General features: G+C 42.5%; 1 protein-coding gene across 10 annotated transcripts in view; it reads left to right on the top strand.

Moving 5' to 3' along the window:
• The window catches only part of Tead1 (TEA domain transcription factor 1), a 253404-nt gene that overhangs the window by 1854 nt on the left and 224152 nt on the right, over positions 1 to 27398 (top strand). Inside the window, exon 2 of one of the 10 annotated variants that reach the window (XM_047519382.1) lies at positions 2014 to 2098. The exons of the other annotated variants lie outside the window; for them this stretch is intronic. The gene's annotated coding sequence lies outside the window, so the exon portion shown is untranslated. The remainder of the gene's footprint in view (positions 1 to 2013; positions 2099 to 27398) is intronic. 10 annotated transcript variants of the gene reach the window in all.

Genomic DNA, 27398 nt, shown 5'->3' with positions numbered 1-27398 from the left:
CCACTTTTCTTTCTCCCCACCTATCATCTTGATTGTTTTTGGAAGTTTGGGGTCCAATTGGGGTTGTTGAGTGCTTGCAGGTATTTACTAGCAAGGACAAATCATTCTCTTCAAGGTGCCCCTGTTATCAACTGCATTGTCAAAGCTGGGAGTGGGCTCCTTTCTCTGCAGCCTATCTTGATGGTCTCTTCTGCACGGGGGCTTCTCTGCCAGGATACTGTGAGGCAGTGGTTGGGGAACAGTCTTCAGACTGTGCTGGGTGCTTTATCCTGTCACTGTTGGATTTGGGCCTTTCTGTAAATAGGATCTTTGGGTCTAAGCACTCTGAATGCTTATAAGGGCCAGACTTGGGTTCAACTTTAGTAAGAATCTTTCCTCTTTAGAAGGAAATAGTAGAACTAATTACAAAGTGACTCCAGAAAGACAAATGAGTTTTGTTGAACCTTTGTCAACAGTGAGGTTTTGAACTGTTGATTATTTTGAGAGGAAAGGCTTATTTTTCTAATCTCACTATTTCCATAAATGGTCACAGATATTTTTGTTTAGTATTTCTTTATATGTGCAACTCTGTGTTGAGCTCTTAGGTTTCAGGTTTTTTAACAGAGTTTACAATTCTTTTATTTGTTGTTGGTATTGAAACGTGAACTGATAAGCTGTATCCATTACTGGTTCTTGCTGATGTGCCAAGGTAGACCATTTTACATTTGCTTTAATGGCAAGTATTATTTGATCTGCAGTTTTAGGGAAATTTTAGAATACTTTTTACTTTTTAAAAAATGAGATTGAACAAAACTGACATGACACTTTGGCTTGGAAAAAGTTTTAAAAATATAGGAAAGAATCTTTGTAAATTCCTTTTCTGTGTGATTTTTTATAAATAAACTTCAGGGAACATGCCTGAGAGAGATTATTGGAGGTTTTTTTTTTTTTTTTTTAATTTTCCCCAAATCAACGCCAGTACTGTATAGATAATGAAATTTAATTTGAAGGAGGAGGACATCCTAGCTTATTGCACCATACTAAAATGAATCTCTCATTGAGAAGCTCTGCCTTGCACTGTGGGACAATGCTTGCCTAGGTCCCAGCAGCAAACTAATTACACATGAGGGTGGGCTTGGGAGGGCAGTCTGGGGGGCAGCTTCCTTCTCCTCTCCTCATTTCCTCCCTCCATTTGCTGAACATGGAAGGAATTATATATCCATATACTTAGTTTGGAAGCTGATGTCCCCTTCTCTTTAGTAAGAAAACACATAAGCCATGAAGAAAAAATGAGTTTCTTTCTGCTTAAGCTCCAGCAATTTATAAACAGTTTGAGTTCTGTTGTTTCTAACTACAGAGCAGCAAGTAGAAGAGGGCTTTTTTTAATGGGAAAATTTGGGAGAAATATACTTGTAGTGAATCACTGGGGTCTAGACCATACTTATTGTCATATTTTCAGTAGAAAAGTGTGTAACATGAACAGTTTAGAGAATGTAGATCCAGAATGTTAGATGGGCCTTTGAAGAATTGAGCTGAGCCATTAACAGCATGAGCAGGTTGCTTCCTTAAGAAATGGATTGGTCTCTCATACATGGTGGTCATACAAGAACCTGCACATCTGTGGGATTAGTTTTCTCTCTAATCTCATGTGTTGTTATGTGTTAATTGTGAGCATAATTATACTGCTTGCAAATGGAAATTGTGATGCCTTATCACTCAAAAGGTCTGTACAAATAACTGTGTATGATCCAGTGGATTTTAAAAATGACCATATTCGTGCATAGATAGTAGGTTGATAACACTATTAAGCTTTTATTTTGGCACTTTGTTTTGTTCCCGATATTGGAATTGGGAAAAAAAAAAATAGATGCCTGTGTGTATGTGTATTTCTGAGCTAAAGCTGTGCTTAATCTGTTTTGTGATAAAACTTTTAGGGTCTGTTTTCTCCAAAGGCTTAAGAATATTGGCTAAAGCAAGTATCCAGCTTTCTCTGTAAAACTGCAAGAAAATCAGCCACCCTTTCTGTTAATGCAGGCATTACAGCTTGTCTTTGGAGTCCAGTGACTGGAACTGCAGCCTGTTAATGTCCTACTTCTGAACTCAGCAAGAAAAATATATTGTAAGCCTATCCCCCTTTGACAAACTTGGGCTCTGCTGCTGGGCTGCTTGTGGATTGATAGCTGGCATGATCTTTTATAGCTGCATGGTGCTTTTTCTTATTTTATCTGCAGAAGGTACAGATCACCTTATGGTATTTAAGTAAGTTTCTAAATTGTGTTTGAACAGTACCTGTGATATATTTTATTCTTTCATATTCCTCAGAGTGATAAATCAAGCATTTCAGGTCTATCTTAGCTCTTAATGTTTCAGGGTTGGGTTTTTTGACAGATACCTAATTTAGACCCTGTTGTATTATAATTACTGTATACATCGTTAACTAGGAAACTTTATGGGCCTTCTCTCTTTTGGGATTGTTTGTGTAATGTTAGAACATTTGGATCTCAAATTTTGGAGTATTTTTGTGTGGATTTTTAAAATTGTATTTCAAAACTGTGAACTATTGCTAGTTCTTAATCTGTAAGATTCTCTTTACAAACTTCGTTGACTTTAGACCATACTTGAGTCTGGGATTGAAATTCAACCATCTCTTCAGAAATGTTTGGGTTTTGTAGTGTTGCAGGAAAATTTTGAAATACATATTTTAATGAGTCCGAACAAATGGGGTGCTCTGTTGAAGGGGGCGCTTGGTTTCAGGACAGGGTTTCCTACAGGGCGGGTTACTCTCAGCTCTTAAGTTCTTTTGTCTACTGGCTTTTTGCATAGTTCGGAGGATTCTCAAAAAATGGAGTCCTGGCTGACTGAAGTGATGGGGTTCCTCCCAAGAGACCCTGTTTTTTCTATACAGGCCAAGGAAAGCTGGGATCCACTCCCCCGCCCCCATTTAAAACCAGTTTTACCGACCTGAGACAATGGGTTTTGCCCTTTTTTCATGATTCACCTTAGTTTTTAAGGTTCTATCCTAGTATTTCATTAGCATTTTTAAAATGGGAAGGGACAGGGCCCTGGAAAATAGGTTTAAAAGAAAAAAACAACTTACGGATGAACAGATTAAGCATCTTTATCTCCAGTGGGAAATTCTGCTTGCTTTTAGGCATCTGACAGGTTTAGATGTTTGGGTAAGGTGACTGCAACACTATTGACTCGGGTATTCAACGATGATGAGTGCTGTTGTTTTTCCTGGTACATAAACTGAAAAACTGCTGCTAATGGTGGGAAATGTTAATTATGTGAGAACATATTGAACTTATATTCTCTGGCATGAACTTTTTAAAAAATGCATCAACCGTGCTGCTTTTTTTTTTTTTTTTTTTTTAATAGGCACAGCTTTCTAATTATCATAATTCAGTTCAGCTCTGCTCTTGGATGGAGTTCAAGTGCAATCTCAATTTAACTTGAAAGGAGATTTAAAAAAAAAAAAAAACTGAGAATGTTTAAGAAAATTTGAAAAGTTCATCCAAGAATGTTGTCTGCTTAGGTGTGGGTAAATTGGGCAGAATGAAATGAGTGCCTTGTGCTATAATCGTTCTGGAGATCTGAAGAAACCGTTTGCCTCTTTTTGATTTCCACTTTATCCAAATCTGCATTTTGGGCATTTTTTACATAACTTGATGCTACAACTGCTGAGTTCTTTTTGAAAACCAGTCTTTCTCTAATAGTGAACTAGATAAATGAATATTTTATTACTATTTCCAAAGACAGGAAAACCTTTAAGAGAATTTAAAGAAAGAAGTGCAGAATTCTTATGAATTTAATTGACAGAAATCACCATCAATCTTTTACACCTACCAAGCCTATAGAAGGTGATAAATAGCCTTATCTGGTCTTAACAGTGTGACTCGATGGAATTCCGTGAAGGGAGTTGACAGCATTCCTTCCAGTGGCAGATGATACTTTACTTTTCCTATGATCTTAACCTCTTTTCAAAGTAAAACGTTAATGAAACCTAAGTGCCAAATCCTCTGGGAAATAATTTTAATTGTAAGAAAGGACAACTTAGATGGACCCTCCGACTTTCAGCCAGTCTGACTCCTGCTGCCGAAACGCAAAGAGAGCCCGTGGAAGCCAAATGACTTCATTTGCTCTGGCACTTAAGAACCGAATTCACTTCCATGGTGGGGAAATAAAAGGAGCCAAGTGTTTTAAATAGCCACTCCCCGAGGCCCGCCCGCCCGAGTGTTTTGAGAAAAGCGCATTGTCTGCTTGCTGCTCTAGCTGGGAGACTGCCTTGCCCGCCCTCCCCCACTGGGCAGCTCCATTTCTGAAGTTGACATCTGGTTTTCTCTCTGTTCACCTGATCTGTCCCCACACATGTGCACACACGCAGTGTGCACACATTCGTTCTGCAGGTAATGCAGATTTTTGACATTGAATGTCTGTGTGTTTTAAGTCCCTACCAGGATAGGGGAAGCACAAAGCTTAATAGCACAAAATAAAATGTAAACACAGTGGCTGCCCCACATGCCGCCGCTGCTGGGTTTCTGTCCGGTGGTGCTTTCTGGGTAGGCGTGCCTATTGTGGCAGCAACAGGCAGCAGAAGTTGGGGCACCATATGGCGGATGTGGGCCTCTCAGATAAGCTGTCTGGTAATTTAGCTTATCAATAGCATTTTGATATGCTTGGTTTTCAGATCACCCATCACTGGGGATGGGGGTGTCTTGGGGGTAACTGATTCTGAAAACCATTGTGAGTGGATGCTTCCTTTGGAGGAATCTCTTTCAGTCCTTTCTTCTCCAAAGCCTTTCATCTCCAAAGCCTTGGGGAGACAATGCTGGTTAGAGTCAAAAAGAGTCCTCCCTATCAGCTGAAGAGACCATCAGCCCCATCCTGAATTAGTCCTCAGGTATTGCCACCTAGAGAAAAACAGAAAATAGACTGCAGAATTGTGAATTGCATTTCATATTGGCAGAAGCAAGAAATTCCCTTAATTCAAAGTTGGCTTTTGTTTAAATATCAAAGAGGTAAGGTCAATGTTGTTCTTTCTTAGAAGATTTCTAGTTTTTTTCAGCATTCAGAATATCTCCTTAATTCCCTTTCATCTTTAAATTTTACCTTAATCATAGAATGTAAAAGTGATCAACATCTATGTAACTTGGAAATCTGTGCCATCTATGATTTGGAGGCAAGAAATAGCTTCTTTTAACGACCAAGAATTGTTAAGGTGGGAGACCACCTCTAGTACACCACCGCAGTGTCCAGTAACACTGAACCCAAATCAAATTCTCTCCCACTGGTGAATTGAAAGGGGAATCTTCAATGAGCTGAAACCAATGCTGGGATTTTGTGCACATAAGGTGGTGGTATGCATGACCATGTGCTGATCAGCCAGTGAGTTTCCTTTTTCAAATACTTGTGTCCCAGAAATGTGCCAGGAAGCTGGAACGAGACTGTCCATTCCTCTCCCAGCACTCCCTGCCTGCATGGTCTCACTCAGCTTCCCACGTCTCTCACCTGTTCTCACGTTTTGACATTTGGGTTTGTAATTCACCGTACACAGATCTGTTTACACAGCTAATTCAGGATGGTGCTGCTTCAGGTCCAGGTGAGCCTCTTCCTGCTCCTGTCCCCAATAGCCTGGCCACCTCTACCAGTGGAGACTGAGGAGAGGGGCGTGGGTTGGTGCAGTGTTTGTGTATCCCTAAAAGGCCCCATAATAGCATCTGCTTCCGGTAGGGAACCATTGCTGTAGATAATCATTCTAATTTTTATGCTTTGATCAATTTAGATCAAGTTTAGGGAATATGAGTTTTTAGTTAGTTGTGAGGTGGTGTACATAGGAACTTAGACTGTATCTTTGTGGAAATCGCTAAGATATTCTTGGTTGGTTTCAAAAGTAAGGCTGCACAAGAATAAAGTCTCATCTTTTCATGCAGGAAAAGCAATAAAATGAACCCAAACCACCTTCTCTGGGCTTGGCACTCACCTGTTACTCTAGGGAGTGCAGCAGTTGCTTCCAGATGTGATTACAGCTGTGTGACCTCCTGGTGCGGGGGTTTGAGGACAGAGTTCTGTTTTGGCTGCTGCAGAGGTTTTGCTTTGTGCATAGTGTGGATTCTCATAGAACCCCGTAGGTGGTGCCCCTGAACTTTGGGGAGTGAAGGGAAAGGAAGGGTGATCCTGACAGCAGTATCAGCACACCTGTAGATAAAAGACCTTACTTCTCTCTCCCTTTCACTTTGGGCACTTTGAAATCCCGATGCTCTGATTTTCATAAAGCTACTACTTGCCACTGGACATTTAAACATTTACTAATGCTAGTGTGTGCTGGGAATTTGGTAATCAGGAAAAGGTGGCCAATGAATGGTGATCTATAAAACTCTTCTGCCCCTGCAGAGTTTATAGTACAGCAAGGAAACAGGCATGCAAAGTGGTAATCATGATGTAGTGGGGGAATCACGTGTACCTTGCTTCAGGAAGGTCTTTACTGTTTTGGATATTTTTGGTGCTTGGATGGAACCTGGCCCTTGCCCATGCTAAGCACACACTCTAACACTGAGCAACATCTCAGCCCAAGGGGCAGGGTTTTTATATCCTTGAACATTTTTGAAATTGGGATGTGTCAGACTATCATGACTGATCAGGTGGTCATGACCCTTGATGTGATTATCCAAGCCTGCAGAAGGAGTGCTGCCATGGGGAGGAAGAAAATCCCAAAGTCCGTTCCGAGGACGCTGATGTCACGGAAGGTGATCTTGTGTGAGAAAGCATGGGTGTTCATCATTCAGTGAAATTGTTCTGGGTATATTGTACCTAATTTATTTAGCATACATTTTCCTTTTTTACCTATACAAAAGATAGACATAGTGTAAAAGTTTCAGTGTGTATAAAATACTATTTCTAAATGATAAGGAAGCAATCAGGCATCGTTTGTTTCTTGTTTGTATTTCTTAGAAGTAAAATCAAGCTGCATTTTAAGTCAAGTGGTGTCTTGGGATTGGTCAAATGCTGATAAAGCATGTTTGTGTCTCTAGCCAAAAGAACCTGGGAGATTATATGCTGTGATAGTGGTTGCTTTGAGGGAGTGGGGTGGTGTGGGCTTTCATTTTTTACACGTTTGTACTTTTTAGAAGCATGTGTATCCTTACGTAATATTGAATTAAGGGGATAAAAGCTCAGTGGGGTAAATGTTCATGATATATCAAAAGAGCTGTGTTGCCCAGAGATAGGACTAAGAAGAGCTTTGCAGAGGAAGTGATGTTGGAACTAAGCTTTGAAAGAAGAGGGTGGCTTTTTTTTTCCTGGTGCCATTTTGGGAGTGGAGTGGAACTCAGTTGTTAAAAAACAAACCACTGCCTGGGACAGTGGCACACACCTATAATCCTAATGGCTCAGGGGGCTGAGGCAGGAGGATCATGAGTTCAAAGCCAGCCTTATCAACACTGAGTTGCCAAGCAACTCACTGACACCTTGAATCTAAATAAAATACAAAATAGGGCTGGGGATGTGGCTCAGTGGTCAAGTGCCCCTGAATTCAATCCCTGGTACCCCAAAACAAAATAAACAACAAAGCAACCTCAGTTTAATTCTCCTGAGTAATGAGCTCAGTTCTCAGATGTTGATAAAGAAGGTTATTGCCTATAATGGGCTAGTATACATTTGAAATTTGACTATGAACAATTAATTGAAAGGAACAGAAGGCAAAGGGATGGAGGGAATGGTGGACATGAAGTGTTGGATGTTTCCTGGTTTTGGTTTGGACAAAGGAGGCAGGGTAATGTGGGTTTGCAAACAGATTTGGAGTTGGTTCTGCTTGGACTCAGTCTGGGCTCAGCCACTTGCCAGGGTGACCTTGGACAGATTGCTTCCTTTCTTCAAGCTTCAGTGTGCCCACCCACAAATTTTCTTTCTTCCTTTCTTTCTTTTTGTACTGCCTGTTGGTTTTACCACTGATCTACATCCCCATCCTTTTTATTATTTCTTTTGAGACAAAATCACTTATCACTAAGTTGCTGAGGGACCTGCTAGGTAGCTAAGGCTGACCTTGAACTTGGGATCCTCCTGCCTCAGCCTCAGGAGTTGCTGGGATTATAAATTTCAATAGAGTGCTTACTGTATATTGGATATGTGGTATAAGTGGATAGTAACTGCTCCCTAAGATGTTACTTTGCATACCAGATCTTTAAAGATTTCCTGCCAAGTCAGTCTGGTCTGTACTCTGGAGGAACAATCAAGGCTGAGACAGTTCTTAGAAGAGCCTGGCTTCTACTTTCAGGCAAATGGATAGAAATCCAGGAAAGGTTGAGGCAATCCCATAATGTCCTTGCCCATTCATTGCTTTGAACCATACTTCCCTTATGCAGTAAGTGGAGGAAAAACATCAGCAAATATATAATATTTGAAGTCATTCCTTGCCAAATGGTAGTAATGAATTAAACTGAAATGCTTCATAAAAGTAGGTAGCATGGTACAACTTCATCTGTCCAGTAGAAGGCCCCTTTATCTGCTTATTTCTTGATGGTCCCGCTCCTTGCATTGGGGGTTGGGTTCTATGTGTTCTTTTTTATGGCAATGGCTGGGACCCAGACATTGCTGAGGGGGTTGGAGGCCAACTTTAGGTGACAGAGGGGAGGGCCACCCTTCTGCCTTTGCTGCCCTCATTGCACCTGAATTCCTGCTAAAAGGCAGCCTGCTGTTCCTGTGCCTTCAGTTTCCTAATCCAGAAAATGGGGATGACGTCTGCTTTGAGGAGTTGCAGTCAAGTTTAGATAAGTGCTAGCTCTGCAGGCTGAAGCTGCAGCTGTGCTACTGTTAAAACCTAGACCATCCTGTTCCTCCAAGGACTCCAAACTTGGTAATTAAATCTTTGTCCTTTCATAAGACTTCCTTTCTCTGGACCTTAAATATGATTCAGATGATAATTCACACTTGGGCATGGATGAGTGGTAGCTCTTCTTTTTCACCAGTGCATTTGCATATTTAAGAGGCTGTTTACTAACCCCAGTGGAGTGTGTACCTCCAGGTATGTCCTGGGGAAGTGACCCGAATCCAAGGAAGCCATTGGGTGGAAACTTGAGTTTTCAGTCAGCTGCTCTAAACTGGTCCTGCTCTGCTGATTCGCAGGTACACTTCAGGGTGTGTCGATGTCCTGTGTTTTTAGACCTGGGCCAGTGCCACTTCCGTGACTTGTTTGAGCAGTGAAAATTGCTTTGTGTGAGCTTGGGCTAGGGACCACCTGCATTTTATTGACATCTTTTCCTTTTGTCTCTTAAGCCGCGTGTCTAGAAGGGAGTGTTACTCTAATTTCCCATTCTTACATTAAAGTTAAAACTAAAAATTGTGGGGTGGAGGCAGTCTGGTGAATAAGAGGTTTTGGAGGCAGCAGACTGACAGACAAAACATTTCAACACAGAACCTGCAGCCCTGTGAACCTACTGGATGCCAATATGTTATATACTTTAAAAGGGTAATTTTTATGACATGTGAATTATATCTTATAAGAAATAAAATACTGAATCTGGTTCTCACACTGCACACTTTGCTGTGCCTGCCATGGTACCCCGCCCCCTGCCCCCGCCTATGTCTTTTTTTTTTTTAATTTTTGGTGGCCAGGTGATTAAAATTGATATGCAGACCTAATGAGAAGAGTTTACATTTCTGTTAGTTTGCTGGTTTTAGTGAGGATGCAGGAAAACACAAAGATACCCATTATAAGTATTTAAAATTGAAGATCTTAGTTAAGTTTCAGTGATGTGGGGTGACTGGCTCTTGAATGATCAACACTTACTCTTAGCCATCCTCGTGGCTTATTATGCTTTAAACAATCCAAGAACTAAGTCATGAAGGATAAACCAGGAGATGGGGGAAGAAGAAGAAAAAGGAAGTTATGGGAGGCCACAAGTCAGATGTTGCATCTGATTTGTAAATTGATTTAAGATGGGGAAAAGGAACCCCTCAGGTAAATTTATACCTCCCAATCCTTTGGGATTACAGGAGTGTGCCACTGTACCTGGCTTCAGCTTTTTCTTAATATGATCCTTGGTCTTTCTTGTTCTGTGTCCTCCTTCCAGATCCTGACCACTTTCCAGTAATAGCCACTGTGTCTGCTTTGTCCATTTGTATTTTCTAAAGGTTGTTCTTTATCCTTCCTCCTACCTGTGTGCCTGTTACAGCCCTGGTTTATGCTGCTTGTCTTGGCAGAATCTCTCATTGCACCCTCTTTAACTTTCGAAATGCTCCAAGTGTGGATGATCCATTATATGGTCATTCTAATGGGAAATTGGCCGACTCCCTTTCATTAAGTAAAACAGAAAATTCTGGGCAGGAGGTCTTTGGTATCCTGATGTTGAGCTCAGGGCAGTATAATTCTTGAAGGATTGTCCCAGGCTGTTTCTGAACCAGAACTGCAACAGAGGGGAATTTTAGAAAACATTGTTTGCTACAAGCCTGGGTTAGTTTCAGCCAAATGGTTTCAAATCCTGTACTGTTCTGTGGATCAATTCATAAGTATTTAAATAAAAAAAAGTTTCTCATCATTCATAGGGGTGATTCAGCCTTGGTTCATTTCCTTTTAGACCAGCATAGTTTAATTTAGAAGTTTTTTTCTCAGTTGAGTTCAGAAAGGATTGTACTTTGCAGGGTCAGGGGTGTGGGGAGGGACTTGTTCCAAGATTTCAAACTCCCCTTCCTTTGTTCTTTTGGAGCTGGTGTCCTGATGTCCTGTGGTGTACTTAAATATGTAGAGTAGGGAAAACAGGTGGAACTTTGGAAATTATGAAAAATTTTTAGTTCTTTGCCCCATACCCAAAGTACCTGGGGTGACACTGCTCAATTCCTGGTGGAATTTGGGCAGGAGCAGAGGTATTCAGTCCCGTAGAGTGACTTTCAAGTCCTGCTGACCCAACAGCATCCAGACAGCCTTTGAGAACTCAGGCAACTGCTTGCTTGTTGGGACTCTTGATCAGGAGAAGGCACTGAGGCTCTCTAGGAGCTGAGGTCCTGATGTGTCCTTCTAGAACTGGTGTGATAGAAAGGCCTGGTTGGGGACATGGGTTCCCCTGTGATCTTGAGTGTGACTTTTTTTTTTTTTTTTTGGTGGAGCTGGGGATAGAACTCAGGACCTCACACATGACAGGCAAGTGCTCTAGTGCTCTACCACTGAGCCACATCCCCAACCTGGGCACAAGTGTTCTGAAATATTTAGTTCCCTTTCTGGGAAAGTGATGCTGGACTCCAGCTGCCTCTGTGCTTAAAAAAAAAAAAAAAAAAAAAAAGAGGGAGGGAGGAGGGGGAGAGAGGGAGAGAGAGAGAGAGAGAGAGAGAGAGAGAGAGAGAGAGGGAGAGGGAGAGAGAGAGAGAGAGAGAGAGGTGTGAGCCTAGGAGCCCTTGGGCAGAAAGGTCCTGGAGAATTGTCATCTGAGTCATCCCTTCCATAACCCCCATGTTCTCCAAAATCAAGGCTTTTGTGAGGAGGAGCAGAACTGCTATTCACTCCACAGCTCTGCTTTTTAGTTGTTCTAATTCCTGGCTTCCTTAGGAGAATTTGGATAAGAAGGGAAGGTGGACAGGCTAGCAAATTCTTCAGCATTAATTCATTCAGGGTAAAAAAAACCCCATTTGTAATTACAGAAAGTGAAGTTCAGAGAGGTATACAAACCTGATAAAGATCACACAGTTATGACAGTCAAAATTTGAAACATTTTCCTGTATCTGTGGCTCCAGATAACAGAGGGACTGCACATTAAGTCACCCATCAGGTTTTATTGTGGTATTTGAATGAGTTAAGATAGACTATGATTTGAAATAAATCCTCTGGGTAGATTTGCCTAGGAAGAGGGGCGTGTTATCCGGGCAGCCCATTTTACTCTACCTTTAGTACAAACATGTGGCTAAGATAGTAAAAAGTTGGATGTGACTCAGTTGAACCATTTGTCTTGTAGGGAAAGGGCAAAGGTCCACTCTCCCTTTTGGTTTCAGTTCTCAAGAACTGGGGGTGACCCAGTGCCCCTCACTCTCTAACTGGTTACACTAGCCTTTGAAAATGGGAGGGTGGGATACTGGGGGCTGGCTCGATTCAGACTGCTGCATAGGCCTGCACGTGCCTGTGGGTGCGTGCCTGTGTGTTTGGGGGTGGGGGCTGGTGTGGTCTTGTCTGGAAGTGTGGAACCAGGCCTGCTGGTCTATCTGGTTTTGGTTTGGAATGTGCTTTGTTGGCAGTCAGTCAGAAGAAGTTAGCCCCCTCCGCCACCTGAAGACCTGGATGTGGAAATGGCTAAGGCTGGTGGGCAGATGCCCTTGACTTCACTCCTTGATAATGGGGATGCTTAGGAAGGAACTTTGAGATGGGGTGGGTGTCCCTCCTCCCCACCCCAATGACTGGCTGGAAAATTTGTCTTAACCTGTGATATGTGATGCGGTGGGGCAGGGCAGTCATCAGGCTTGTGAAAAAGGGGCTTTGAAATGGGTGGGCAGTAGGATTGACATCCATCTTTGGCACCTTGGTTGGCTTTTGGTGGAAGGGAGAGGGCTGGTTGATATTCTCTTTTCCTCCTGGCCCCCTAGTTCTGGTTTCTGTGGGCCAAAAGGTGTTGGAGTTCCTAATTGTCAGTTGCTGGGACTGTGTCCTCCTTTTCCTTTGCCTTCTTATTTACCTCTTATATTTCCATATTCCTTTTAGGTGCTCCAGATCTTGGCCAGTTTGCTCTTGCCCTTTTGAGGTCTCTTTAGTGCTTGATGTCTTTAGCAAAGTGGCCTAAAAGCGTAACTTTGAAGTCAGATATTATGGTTGGGTCCTACTTCTGCTTATCGACTGTGATCCTGGCTAAGGCATATGACCTCTCTAGGCCTCTGTTTCCTCATCTGCAAAGTGGAAAAATCAGTCGTACCTGTCTGGGTGTGTGTTTCAATGAAATATTGTGACTGGCCCACAGTGAGCCTCTCCACTGGCTTCTCCAGCCCATTCAGAGGGCAGCTCTGAGTTCTGAGTTCCAGCCCTAGTTCTGAGTCCAGGGAGCAAGCAGTGTGCTGGTCGTCTTCTCCATCTTGCTCCTTTGGCTCTGGTTTTAGGCTTTTCCCAGCTACTCATGCTGGAGTTCCTGCTTTGCTGTTTTTTCTCCCTCTTCAGGCAGTTTCTCTTTTGCTTTCATGTTTTCTGTTCTCCCCGCCCCCCCACAAACCCTCTTCCCCTCTGCTTTAAGCCCTCTCTCTTCCCTTTTAGATCTTAGGGACTCTGCCCCTGCAGTTTTACCCTAGGTTTCACCAAAAATGGTCATCAGGAATGCACCACTTCCATTCTGCTCTCTCTTAATGCGGAATGGGGCTTTTGGCATATAGTGTTTCTGGCACTCTGAAGTTTTACTATTTTGTAAAGACATAACTCATTCTGATTCTCATTAAGCTTATGAACTTGTGGAATTGCCTTACCTTCATTTGACTTATCTGTGGACCTTGGCAACCTCTTTGATCTTACTGAACTTCAGTTTCCTTACCTGTAAAATGGGCATAATGTTCCCTTCCCTGTGGCTCTAGTGCAGGTTGAATGAGGGTGAGTGTAATGCCTGACTGAGAAGCCAGTGTCTCATGAACATCAGCTGCTGATTATGGTTAGGACTGTGATTACTGTCACCCAGTAGCTGAGGACCTAAGCACCAAGTGCCTCTTCATTGCATTGTTCTCTTTGAAGGAGGGGGATAAGAGTAGTCATTTGAAAGAGAAGAAAGTTCAGAGCTTAATTCAGCTAGTATTTGCTGAAACAGATGGGTGTAAATGGCCCCAGTACTGAATCAACAAAATAAAGATTTTCAGTTTTTATAATGGGAAAATTTGTAGTTGAGGGCAACAGACCCCCGTGGACCATTCCCACCCAGTAACACCACCAGCTCCTGGCCATGCTGACTGCTTCCAGAACCCCTGCTTCTTTTCTACCAGATTGCTTTGAAGCAATCCTAGATGTCATATCGCTTCAGTTTCCAGTATGTCTTTCAGATTTATAACTGTTTTAAGAAATACCAACTACAATTTCATTGTTACACCAGCACTTCAGTTCCTTAATATCAAAGATCTAGTCATTGTTTTGATTTCCTTGATTGTCTCATAAATAGTTTCTCAGAGTTGGTTTGTTCAAATCAGGGTCCAAACAAGATCAACAGGTTATGCTTGGTTCCTGTGTTTCTTAAAACTCTTGAAAGATCTTTTCTCCCTTGTAATTGATCTGTTAAAACCCCTTTACCTTGTTTTTTGTAGAGTGTCCTTCATTCTGGATTTTGCAGGTGCATCCCCATGGTGCTGTTTCTCATGTTATTTACTGCATGTCCAGTAGATGGGAATTTAGATCTGTAAGCTTCATCTAATCCAGGTTTATTTATTTACTTTTTTCAGGAGGCACAAAATGTCCATTGTGTCTTTTTTTTTGTGAAGATAGCACTGTTGGTTGATCTCTGCCTGTGTCTGTTATATTAGGTAGACTTTGCAAATTGGTGGTATTACAGTTCTCTTTTTCCTTTGTTAGCTAGAATACTTTCATATAGAGAAGAATTTTCTCATCAAGTATTTGGTTAACCTGACACAGGATTTGTAAAAGAAAGGCAGGGTTTTTTTCTTTTGAACCTACTATTGCGCAGTTATGGATTTTAAATTATTGGATATGTTTGTGTCATTCGCCCATTGATGCTCTGGTGATCTCATTTTGGCCAATAAAAGTTTCTTTAGTTGGCTCCTGTGTCCTTTAGATGTGACCCTTTGTCTTTGATGCTTTTTTGATGTTTAGTCTCTTGTTTATCCTGAGGCTTAGAATGAACATCTCTGCAGAGTTTTGGTTCATTTTAGTGGGAAATGATATTTGGATGCTACACTGCATGTGATAGAATCCCTGCGGTTTTATTTATTTATTTTTCCCTTCCACTCCTTGCTTCTCACTGGAAATGATGGCTCCTTACCTACCACAGCCACTCTGATCCCTGGTACAAGCTTTTCTTGTACACTTGTCTCGTGCCTGGCCCCTTTGGCTCCCATTTACCACCTCCATGCTTGTGCTGGTCACCTTGTCCTGTCCTCCCTTAAGAAAAGTCTGGGCAGTTTTTGGTTTGACTCTGCTAAACCTAACATTAATTTAGGCTTCATAGAAGCCCTTAGTGGTTGCCTTCACTCATGTCGGCCTGAGAATTTGTTCCTCCTCTTGTGGAGGAGGTGAGAGATTCCTTATCTTATTACCACTCTGAGCCATTCAGACTGCAGGCTTTACTTTGTTTATATAGTACTAGGGCCATTTACTCACATCTGTTTCAGTAAATACTAGTTGAATTAAGTTCCAAACTTTCTTCTCTTTCAGTGTGTTTAAAATAGAATATATTTAATGTTCCAGTCATTTAAAGAATTTATCACTAATCCATTATTTTTATAAGCTAAAAAATTTGTTAACGCTCTGTAGTTTAGGCAGATTTATGCGTTGGAGTCCTAGAGAACTCTGCTATTGTTTTGCTGCTGTGGGAATAGGATAGTAAGCTTGTAAGACTAAAATGAGTGTTTTTTGTTTAACAAGTCTGCTATTAAACTTATTTTTAGTAATTCCTGCCTTTGCTTCTTGGAAATTATTTCATGCCCATGTTGGTGCATCACAGAATATGCACTTAGGCAAAGGGGAAAAAAAAAAAAAAAGGCTCATTTTAAAGACAAGCCATAATGCTGTCTTCAGAGGTTCCCTTCTGGCCTGGAGTTTCAGCTTTTAGTAATACCTTTTTGTTTTGTTGGTGAAACAAAGCAGTTTGCATTCACAGTCTAGCCAACACAACCTCAGAACAGCATGAGTGACTGGTCCTGAAATTATCATCATTCCTGACACTGAGGAAAATTATCCAGTATCCTGGCCTGTGAAATTTTGAGTCCATGTTGAATGCCCCCACCCCCACCTTGGGTTTTTTTTTTTTTTTTTTTTTTTCTCCTTTAAAGGCAGCAAGCTTCATTTAATGGTTCCTCTGTATTAAGGAGAGTACAGTATTGTAGGGTTGGGTTCCCTCCCCTTTTCTCCGGGGCACCAAGAGAAGGGTGAAGAGCCCTGTAATTCACAAGGCAGGCCTCTGTGCCCCGAGGTAAACTTGGTTTCACAAAGGGAATTTTCATTATGGTCCTGTGGCTCCCTAACACAGTGGAGACTTCAGGAGGCAAGTGGTAAAAGCTACCAAAGAAAAATCTGGACTGGAGCCACTGACGTCATGTCAGTAAATCTGCTGGAGGAGCCCAGCCGTGCAGCGCCTGCCAGCCAGCCCCTGCACTTTGGCCTCGCCTGGTCACTGTTCTGACTGCTTCTTCCACCCCTGCCCCCCAGGCCAGCCTGCATTCTTGTTTTCTATTTTCCTCTTTATCTCTGTGCAACTGGGCTGGTGTAGAAACCTGAAAACCACCCTTGCAACCTGTCCGGTGTTCTTTGCACTGTTTTGGGGGCAGGTTAAGGAGGTTTGGGAACCTTTCCCCAGGGGGTTTTCTCCTTGATGAATACATCCATGGGGACCACGTGGGGAACAGCCAAGAGGTGCTAGCTCCTGACACTATACTTGTAGAGAGCTGTGCTTCAGTGCAGGGCTGTGCGTGTGAGGGAGAAAGTGGAGGCTAGTCAGCATGAGTGGAAATAAAGAGTTGCAGTCTTCCTGTGGAGGAGGCTTGAAGAGAATGAGCTCCAGGGAGTTCTTTATTGCCCATTACTCATTGATCAGTTTACCCTGCACTCTCCCCAGTTTGCAACTGGAAGAGTTAAATCTGGAGCCACATGCTTCTGTACATCTTGGTTATTTGGAGTCACAACCCCAGATGGGCCCGAATTAAAATATTGCAGTGCAAAATCTATTTTTATATCTAAGGGAACGACATCTAAAAATAAACCTTATCCCACCTGTTATCCACTTTTGGGAAGTTTGGATGCTATCAAGTCCCAGCCCAGGGATTAAGCTCTGATCACAGCTCCCCATGTGATACCCACATTCCACGTTCCCTGCTGTTGGCGTGATGTTTTCATTGTTTCAGTAATTGTCGTCCTCGTTTATTTTGCTATGAATATTCAGTGCAAATAAGAGTGGAGCATAGTTCAGATTGGTTTTGAAGTTCTTGAGTCTTAGGGTCAGAAACATATTAAAAGCAGTATCTTATCCATGAATCATGGGATGAGTCAGTTCCTGAAACCACTACAAGCCTCATAGTTCTTGGCTACAAGCAAAAGCAGGAAATCCAGGCTTCAATAACTTCCTTTCCCAGTCCTGGCTGTAGCCGCGGTGGTGGTTAGGTTCTGCTGCCTGCTTTGTAAGCGGTAGGAAGATGTATGTCTGAGGAACAAAGGCTCTCGAGTCCATTTGCTGAAACTGTTTATAATTTGTGGTCTTGATCTGAACGTCAGGCTGCGTTGGCACACCCTGTCTGCTGAGCAGCCCTGCGCCACCCGGCCAGGAGAGGCGGCAGGCTGAGGCCCCGGAGTTGCTGCCACATACACACACAACCTGGGAGGCTTCGGTGTGCCAGAGAGCCCAGAAACTTGGGGGCATGCAAGGAGACTGGAGGCAGGGTGCTCTCGATTCCATATGCAGAGTTGCCCAGTCGACTTCTTTTGTTTGTTCTTCCAGTTGGGAGCAGGAGATGGAGAGTGGGAGAGAATGAACTAAAGACCCGCACTTGCCAGCCGCCGCCTGCCGGGGCTCTGGCCTGCCTCTTGCTTTTGCTTGAATCTGCTTCCTTGTACACAGAGTCTTTTTGTTGGTGGTGTCTCTCTTAGAGTGTTCGGCCAGCCTTCCTGACTGTAGAGTCACTTTTATAACTGTTTCATGGCATGTTTTAAAGAGTAAGGGAGAAACACCAAGCGGTTGGTCATCTCCCAGTGTCCACTGTCATGGATCTGCTGCGACTTGTGTTTATTTTTCTCCTTTAGGAGCGGCCTTGGCTTTGTATTCATCCCGTGTCTGGGCAGACTTGGGTTGGTTCTTCTTCTTGTGTGGAGATGATCCTCACTGTTGCTTTATGCTTTGCTTGTGAATTGTGGATTTTTTCAGTCTTGCAAAAAATCAAAATTGAGTGGCGAGTTTTCATTTATCAACCCTTGTGTTCCTCTCCTACGCTAATTAGTGTTAGCTAATTTTAAGGGAGTTTAAGAAAATGGGACTGAAACGAGACCCCCTTTTTCCTATCAGAGGTTTTTATGGACTCATCGGAAGTTCTGATAAAATTCTAAAAATAGAGCGGGTGAACAAGCCTGTGAAGCCACTGAGAAGGAAGGGGAAAAATTGAGATGATGAGCAGTTATATACTGATGCTGTCTTTTAAATGGAGCTTGTTTCCAATTCATAGCTGGCAATTGCTCAGAAAGGTCAAATACTATTTCAGCCTTCGTCAAGAATAAAAGAAAAGCAAATGAAAAAGTTTGCTTGGCTTTTTAATGAAGCATGGCTAGTTTAGCTCACTGCCAGACTTGAGGGCCACTCTGCTCCTACCTGTCGTTTGGATTTTGCATGTGGGTAATTTTCAGTTAAACTTTAGTCCAGACTAAAAGGTTCAAATAAACTGTTGAGAAAGACAGGCTCATCTAGATTTTAGAGGTTTGCCTGGTAGTCATATTTTCTGGTAGCATCTTTCCAGATTTCAGACGGGTTCAAAAACTCTAGTCTCACGTGTGAATTTGTTTGTAAATCACTGTGAAAATACATTCCTTTCATCAATGAGTGAAGGGTTACTTCCTAAACTTGGAAGAGATTTTTCCTTATGTTGTGAGAGGCACAAATCCAATTATTTTTATTTGTCTTGCATTGATCGGAGAGTTAACTTCTTTTGAATGTAGATTTCAGGCTTGGATTAGAGACTGAATCTTGAATTGCTTGCTCTCTCTGAACCAAGTTGTGGGGGGCAGGGATTGATTCGTTAATTAAAATCAATGTAAATGGATTTGTAAGCCTCCTGTAACAGATTATCTTATTAGCAGCCACACAGAGCAGCCCATGGTCTGTGAGGAATGTGTTTGTTGCTGTAGGTGAAATGGACCTGGACTGATGGACTCTTTGGGGCTACTTTATGAAAAATCTACTGACTTTTGTGATCTTTACTTAATCTTTACATGGAACAGATTCTTCCTATGAATGGAAAATTATTTTCCGAGTCTGCCCCAGAATGTGTAGGTTGTCTGTGTTGTGTGCGTCTCTCCACCATGCCTCTGCCTTTCCTCCACCCATGCCTTCCTGCTTTTAGGAACCTTTTCATGTGTTAGCCAGCTTCTGCCCCTTCCCAAGCAAGATTTCTTCTGAGATCCCTCTTCTAAAGAGAAAGAGAGGAACCAGGAATAAATTCCTATTTGATAACAACAAATGCTTTTTTCTCTGACCCAAGCAACCAACAGGCAAGCTACAGAGACGATGTTTATCTGTTATTTGAGGGTCTGACTGTACAGCTGTGCTTCCTTTGAGTGATGATAAGAAGACAGGATGATACCTTTGCAAAACCCTGTGGCTTTAAGGAAGGTCAGAGTTCATTCAGCTGCTGTCATTTATATTATTTTTTTTGTAATTGTGCCGGACAGGTAGATACTGTCAATAGTAAGACCAGCTCACCCACCTTTTCTCTGATGTTTGGATCAAAGGGGGACTTCTGACCCAAGCCGAGTTAAACTCTGCCTCCCTGAGCATTTTGGGATTAAGGCAGTTATCCCAGTTTCTTTGATGCTCACGATGTAGTTTGGGAAGACACTAACTGGGGAGGCAGTGTTTGACCTGTGGATGCAGAGATGCATGGGTGAAGCTGCTTGGCAGAGGGGCAGACACAAAGCAGTTGTGCAGAGGAGTAGAGGATACCTTGGAAATGACTCCTTTGCTGATGGTATTCCATTTACTGCTTTTCATCCCTTTCGAGGGCTGGTTATAGTTCCTAATTCAGGGGTCTTCTAGTAGTCCCCTTGGCCTTATAACCCATATTCATTTTTTCTTCCTTAGGTTAGTGGGAGTGAATTTCTGTTCATTGGAGTCTAATGGTCTCTGGCCAACTGACTTGTAGGGTACTAAGTACCACCTGATATTCTGGAGAGGCCTGTTCAGCCAGGGCAGTGCTGTCAGGTCACACGTGGCTTCTGCTTGGTCTGTCCTGTGGGCTTGCTCCCTCAAGCAGTTAAAGCTGTCCTGGACCCTGTTTTCTAGTAGGCATTGGTCAAGGGGATATCATTTTGGTCTCTGGACTACCTAGCCAGCTGGGAGTAGCCAGAGGGACTACCCCCCACCCAGTGTCAGACTGGACCCCTTCAGTGTCTTATTTCATCCTTTCTGCTGCCTGAGTGCCTCCTGTTTTAGGTGGTGTGTGCTAGGTTCCAGTGTGTGTGGCAAGTGAAGAATTTCCCTTCAAGCCTGGGGGCACTAGAGAGTTCTAGTTGACTGAGCACCTGGAAAGAGGCAAGCCAGGTGTGTCATTAGACCTGAGTGTCCTGCCTGGTGGCCCCACCTCCCATTTCCTCCCCTCCCATCTCTGAGCAATGTGGAAGGCATGTGCTCCGTGGCCTTTGGCAAGTGCATCCGATGATAAATCTGATTAATATATAGTGCACATGCTGAAGCCTCCTCTGTCAGGGAATCTTGGACATTCAGTGGAAGTTATTAGCAGTTAGATTCAATAGTGAATGTCTCTCTCAAGGAGACCAATAACATGGTGCCCACAGGGACAGTGCCAGAAACAAAATGTGTTTTCTTCTCTGTTTCCCAGATGGGAGGGGCAGGGGTGACTATAAATAATTAGGAGGAGAATTTAGAAGAGACTTAAAATTTTGAAATAAGTGAAATTGTTTCAGAGGACAGGTTTTATTTATTTATTTTTTTGAAAACCCTATATTCACATTATTTATTTGCTGGTATCTTTTGTAAATTTGAAACTTTTTAAAGTTTAGACTTAATGACATTGTGCTTTACCTCTTGTGTTCATAAAGTTTAGCTTGTATATTTGGAACATGAAAATAATGAAAAATTTCCCCCTTTCATTGACTTGAGAAGGACACAGGAAAGGGGAGGTGAACCTGAGGGGTTCAGACTCTGGCGTGTTTCCAACCATCACATAATCCACTGCAGAATGCCTGATATTCATAGGATGATGTTTGCAGTGTGCACAACTTTTTCAGTAGTTAACTCTTTTCTCCCTCAGAGCTGCTTGGTTTCTTTAGTTGAGGACGTACAGCCTGAGTGTTCAGGAGGCTTGCCCAGGCCCGCACAGCCAGCAGAGCCTCACTGGAGTGCCATTCTTCAGGCTCCTGGCCCTCTTTGATGGACTTTCTCCCCTTTTGATGGCCTTTGTGGTGGGGAAAGGTAACCTGGGGTGGGAGACAGGGCAGAGGGATCTGACAGGAGCTCAGGAATGGTTTCCAACTACCAGTCCACACAGTTCTCTGCAGCACTCAGAGCACAGAAAGCAAGAAGGGACTCAGAGGGTCTCCACTGGTTTCTGATTTGGGCTGAATATATCTGTCCCTCAGGGAGTTTTTTAAAAAGCACTAATTCCTACTGCTCACCATGGATCTTCTAAACAGAATCTTCAGTGATGAAGCTTGGGGCTTGAGTGGTCTCAGGTGATTCTCAGTTCTGACCCTGTGCCCCAGTACCTAGGAAAGTTGCATAGAATTTAGCTACTTAGCTTGTTAGAGCTCATGTGGAGTTAGACCTGGCCCAGGTCTTCTGAATTAGAATCTGCATTTTCACAACAAGATTCCAGGTGCTTGATATGCACCTTAAATTTTGAGAGCACTACTATAAAGAAAACTCAGGGAAATGTCAGGGAACATGGGGTAGGGTAATTGCATATATTCTTTCCAGGTATGTCATTTGTCTTTCATATAACATGTCCATGCAGAAATTTATTCTAAGTCAGGTTTATCATTTCTTCCTTTATGGTTTCTAGGTTTTCCATTTGTTTACTTAAGATTTCTCTGTTCTGAAATTGGAAAAATGTCTTCCATTTAAAAATAGGAAATCAGGACTGGGGCTGCAGCTCAGTGATAGAGCATTTGCCTAGCATGTGTGAGGCACTGGGTTCTATCCTCAGCACCACATAAAAATAAATAAAGATACTGTGTCCATCTACAACTAAAAAAATTTTTTTAAATAGGAAATTATAATATACTTTATCTATTTGGTTATGTCTAGAATTTGTTTGGGATGGTATAAGGAGTGAGGTAGGGATCAGACTGAAAGATTGGTGGTTGCTTGACCTGTTCTTTTTTTCTCAACTCACTTCTTTTTGCATCTCCACACTAAATTCATGTATATTCCAGGTATCCACCTGTGCATTATTTACTGTAACTCTGTAATGTGTTCCGGTATCTCATACAACTACTCATTTCTCATTACTCTTTTAAAGATCCCCTACCCCCAAATTTTCTCATCAGTTTATTTAATGAATTTTAGAAACAGCTTATCTGATTAAAAGATTTCAAAAGCTGTTTTTATGGAGCTTGCATTGTTATAGATTAGCATCACTCTATTTTTTAAAATTTTTGTCTTTTCTAAATTAGACGTACTAGTGCTTCAGAACATTTTTCGGTAATAGTCACATTAGCCCTTGGAATAGATATTTTGAAAGTTACATCTTTTGTAGGGTTTTAGATTCAGATAAACTTTCCACTTGCTATTCTGTATCATTGCATCCTCTTTATTTCTTTCAGTAAAACTAGTTTATTATCTGATGTACCTACCATCTAGATTGTAAGCTTCACAAGGGAAGGTTCTGTGTCTGTTATTTACCAATGTAATTGCTCAGTATCTACAAAAATCTGTAGCATATGAATGCTTTATACATATTTTTAAATGAGTTGGACTAAATGAAACCTCAGTGACCAGAGGCTCTGGCCTTCTAGGTGAAGATCCATGACATGTAGAATTTTGTAGACTTAGAGACCAGTTTGCCTTCAGGATTGAACCCAGGGTCACTTAACCCCTGAGCCACAATCCCAACCCTTTTAATATTTTATTTAGAGGCAGGGTCTTGCTGAGTTGCTTAGAGTTTTCCTAAGTTGCTGAGGCTGACTTTGGACTCAAGATCCCTTCCCTCAGCCTCCCAAGCCACTGGGACGCCACTTGTGAACTCTTTGTGGACTGGGCTGGAATCTTCATTTGTTTTTATAACCAACATACACGTGCTCAAAATAAAAATGCTCTAGTAGTGAGAGAAACCAAATGATAAATATTCAGTGCATTCGAGGTTATAAACAGAAAATGTACTGTTATATCTGTGAGGAGAAGTGGAAATAAGTTCTGCATATATTTTAATTTCTGCTAATTTTTTTTTTTTTTTTTTTTTTGGTACTAGGGACTGAACCCAGGGAGACTTAACCACTTAGCCACATCCCCACGCCTTTTAATTTTTTAAATTTTGAGATCAGGTCTCACTAAGTTGCTGAGGCTGTCCTTGAACTTGGCAATCCTCCTGCCTCAACTTCCTGAGTCGCTGAAATTAGTAGGCATGATACAACTCTGCTAGCATTCTTCAGAGCCATGTGATCTTAGACACTTTTCCTCCTATAGTTGAAGAATTTTTAGAAATTGTACTTCTTGTCCCTCATTTTGCTTTCTCTTACTCTGGAATGAGAAGTGTAGGATATTTGGATGGAGTTGGTCAGTTGCTTTATAATACTATTGCTTTTTCTCCTTACTTTACAATTTCAGCTTTGTATATGGAATGAAATGAAACTCTAGTAGTATTTGAGACCTTTGATTTATAAAGTGCCAAGAAGCTTGGTTTGGAAGATTATAAGTAGCTCAGTTGATGATTTTTTCACTAAAAATCATTTTGAGGTCAATCACAGTAGCTCCACTGCAGGATTTTGTAGGCATCTTGCTCCATTTGAGGTTCCCTGGGAGAGATGACCTTGGACAAGACAAAGCCAGAGTCTCCTAGGCTCTAGCACAAGACTGCCTGTAGTTCAGCTTTTGAGTAAAGCTAATGGTGGCCCCTCCCTGGGGACCCTGTTGTTCCACCCCTTCTGATTCTTCATGTGTACAGTGTACAATATTTGAAGAGTGTTTGTAAGGCTGTTATGTTTTCTTTAATAAAACTGCATTTATCCTTGTGTGGACAGATTGTGTTCTTAGAGTCTAAATTCTTAGAGGACACTGGGAACTGTTGACTTAGATTTTTTTCTCCCCTTTCTTTAAATACAGGCTTCTTCCATTTTATCAGCTTTAAAACTGTTGAAAGTCAGCCAAAAAAGTTGGTTGAAGGAGGAGGCAGGATTCTGGAGTGTTTTGAATTTTAGTAACTGTATTTTGAGAATGGTACATGTTCTTTCTTTTCCAGAAAGTTTAGCAAACAAAACAAAAACCAAGATGTCAAAACTAAAGTAGGCCTTGCTTTTTATCTCATAGGAGTTGTAGAAAACCAAACAGGGCAGTCTTGAATAAATGAGGGGCTGCTATTTTGGAAGTCTCTTCTGAGGGAGCAAAAGTTGAGTAGTTGGGGTGGGGGGAGTGGGTTGTGCCTGGGGGTTCTCACCCACTGTCTTTAGTTCTGTAAGACAGTGTGAAGTTTCAATCCATTGTGCTGTGTGGTGGGGATTCAGAGAAGATTTAGAACTTCAGGCATCAGTGGTAAAGGGAGTTGTGTCAGAAGGGGACTATTCCAGTCCACAGTGGTGAGCGATGTGACCGGGAGCAGCGTAGCCTGCCAGAGAAGTGACTTGGGATGGGGGTCTTGAATTCCTACTGAAGCTAAAATAAATAAAATTGCATGGGGAATGTGAGCTCCTGGTGGCCTCCTGGACTGCATAAACTGTGCTCAACATAAAAAAGATGAATTTCTATGAGAAAAATATTTCCAGCGAGTGACAAGATAATGCAGGAAATGTAAACAGACGTTTGGTTACAGCAAACTGCTGGAGGGCTGCCTGCCACGGCACTGGGAGACTCGCTGTCTGGTCCCCCAGCTCCCTCTGGCTGGCTTCAGAACCCTTCTTTTGATCTGCTCACAGACTTTATAACTTTATGACTGGAGAGCCGGAGCAGATAGAGCCAACTGGTGTTATTTTCTGTGTACTTCCTTAATCCCTGTGTGCCCTGCGGTGGTGAGTTCTGTTGCTAGTGCTTGGGGTTGCCTCTTGAACACACCCTTTGTGTGTTCTTCCCTGGTGCCATGGCAAGCTCAGGTGCCAGTGGTTCTAGGTAGTGCAGGATGAGGATGTGGGAAGTGGACCCCGCGTGTTACTGTCTGGAGTATCATGGACAGGTTAATTGGAGCTTCTCTTTCTCCATGGGCTCATGCCACAGACTAGTAGTACCTTACCATAACTTCCTTTTTTTGCATCATGGTTTTCATCTCTTGAGTACTTTACGTCTTGAACCTACTCTGCTGGGCTAGGGGTGCAGCTCTGCGGTAGAGTAGTGACTTAGCATGTGCAAGGCTGGGCTCAATAACCAGTATCACCAAAAATAAAAAGCACTGTGGCCAATTTCTTTGTCCTACTTGAGCCTCCTAACCATGCTGGGTAAGCCTTGTTTGTAGTTGCATTTTAGAGATGGAAGAACAGAGGCACAGGGAAATGCACCTAGGTATGTAAAGAGTTGAGTCCAGGGGCTGAAGAAATAGCTTGCGTTGGAGAGTGTGTGCCTAGCATGCACAAGGACCCCAGTTTGAATCTCTGGGCCCTCAGAGGGGAGGGGGAAAAAAAAAGCACACCCACAAAGAGTAGAGTCCAGCAAGGACTGTTGAGTTTTTATTGAGTGCTTTTGTGGCCAAGGGATGCTGCAGCCCTTGGTGAGACTCTTTCCCCAACCACATTCTCCTGCGTCAAATCAGTTGCTTCTTTGCATTCTGCCTGAAGCTACCACTTTCCTCCCCTTGTCTGTATTACTCCAGTTGCTTCTCAGATAATCTCCCAACTCCATGTGTCTATCATCTCTCATCTGGTTAATTAAATTGCTTCATCATCCTTGCCATCATTATCTCTTGATATTTATTTAGCCATTCTTGTGGACTGGCACTTTTCTTATTGCTTTGCAGTTCATTTAATTTTCACAATTATTTGCTGCAAAGTAGGTAGTATTATCATCCTCATTCAATAGAGGAAGAAGAGGAGTTATGGAGAATTTCTACTTTGTTCAAAATTATATAGCTATTAGTGGTTGGAGCTGGGATTCAAACCCAGGCCAACCAGCTCCAGGATTAGCTCTCTCTGCCACCCCACCTTAACCCAGGACTGCCATTCTCCAAAGCCTCTTGTGTTTCTACTTTATCACCCAACCAGTGGGTACTTCCTGGGGTGGTCTGTGTACCACTTTCTAAGTTGGTATTCCATAAGTCATCCTCCCTGCAAACCGGGTTCCTGTCACTTCCCACATGTGTGCCCTCCTCTTGCCATTTCCTTTACTAGGAAGATTACTCTCAGTAGAGAACAAGGGCTTTGGTTCTCAGCTCTGCCACTGCACCAGTGATACATTTGTGATATGCCTGGACTTGGACAAGTCACTCAAGCTCACTGAGATGGGCTTCCTTGTCCAATTTGTGGGCGATGTTGGCACTTGGCACACTGATTTGCTGTTAGATTTGAGTGATGCAAATCCTCGAAAAAGAGCACTACCTTTTCCACTTGTTTTGTCTGTCAAAATCCCCCCAGGTTCCTTAACGCAGCTGCCTCCAGGAAGTCTTTCCCTCCTTCACCAGGAGAGGTCTTTACTTCCTTTGGTCCAGAAGTGTAACAGTGGTGCTTTCACCATCCAGAGTATTTTACTATCTTTTATCCTCCTGCTTCCTTCTAAACTGTTCTTCCAGGGTGGGGTGTGTGTATACATCTTTATATTCCTCACAGTGCTTTGTATATAATAGACATTCAGAGTACATATATATGCATAAGAACATATAGCTACATGTGTGTCTCTTTGGAGTGGGTGAATTGGGGGCCATGGGATTCAGTTATTTGTTGCCTCAAAGAGCTCTGTGAGTCATGCCCAACCTGAGTTGACCTGAAAGAGCAGCCATGGCCTCTGGGTTCTGCTTTTTATTCTTTTCTAACTGGAGATTGTTGCCCACCGTTCCCTGCACCCCCTCCCCACCCCCCCAAAAAATCCAGGCTTACAGGGTAGTGCAAATTTACCCATCCATCTTCTAAGCAGATTGCCTAAAACCCTAAATCCTCCATAAGCACAGTGACCCTGGATATGTTATTAAAAAATAGCATGGATTTTAAAGCATGGACAAAGTTATGTTGGAGGAACTTGACTTCTGCCAGTCAGAGACATGTATTATATTTATTTTCTTTTTATGACTGAGTCACCCTTGTGGTTGGCATGTTTGGGAACTTACTATCTATGTACCTAGATTAGAGGAAGAAGACAAGACTCCTGCCTGGCACAGGGAGAATACTTTGTGACCACCCACTTTAATATGTGGAATTTGCTGGAGGAGCCACTTTTTTCTCTCTGAGGAGTTGCAGACAGTTGAAGTGTCTGAGG

The sequence above is a fragment of the Sciurus carolinensis genome, chromosome 11 (assembly GCF_902686445.1).
Source record: "Sciurus carolinensis chromosome 11, mSciCar1.2, whole genome shotgun sequence".
NCBI lineage: Eukaryota > Metazoa > Chordata > Mammalia > Rodentia > Sciuridae > Sciurus > Sciurus carolinensis.
This window is presented reverse-complemented; position numbering and strand designations above follow the sequence as displayed.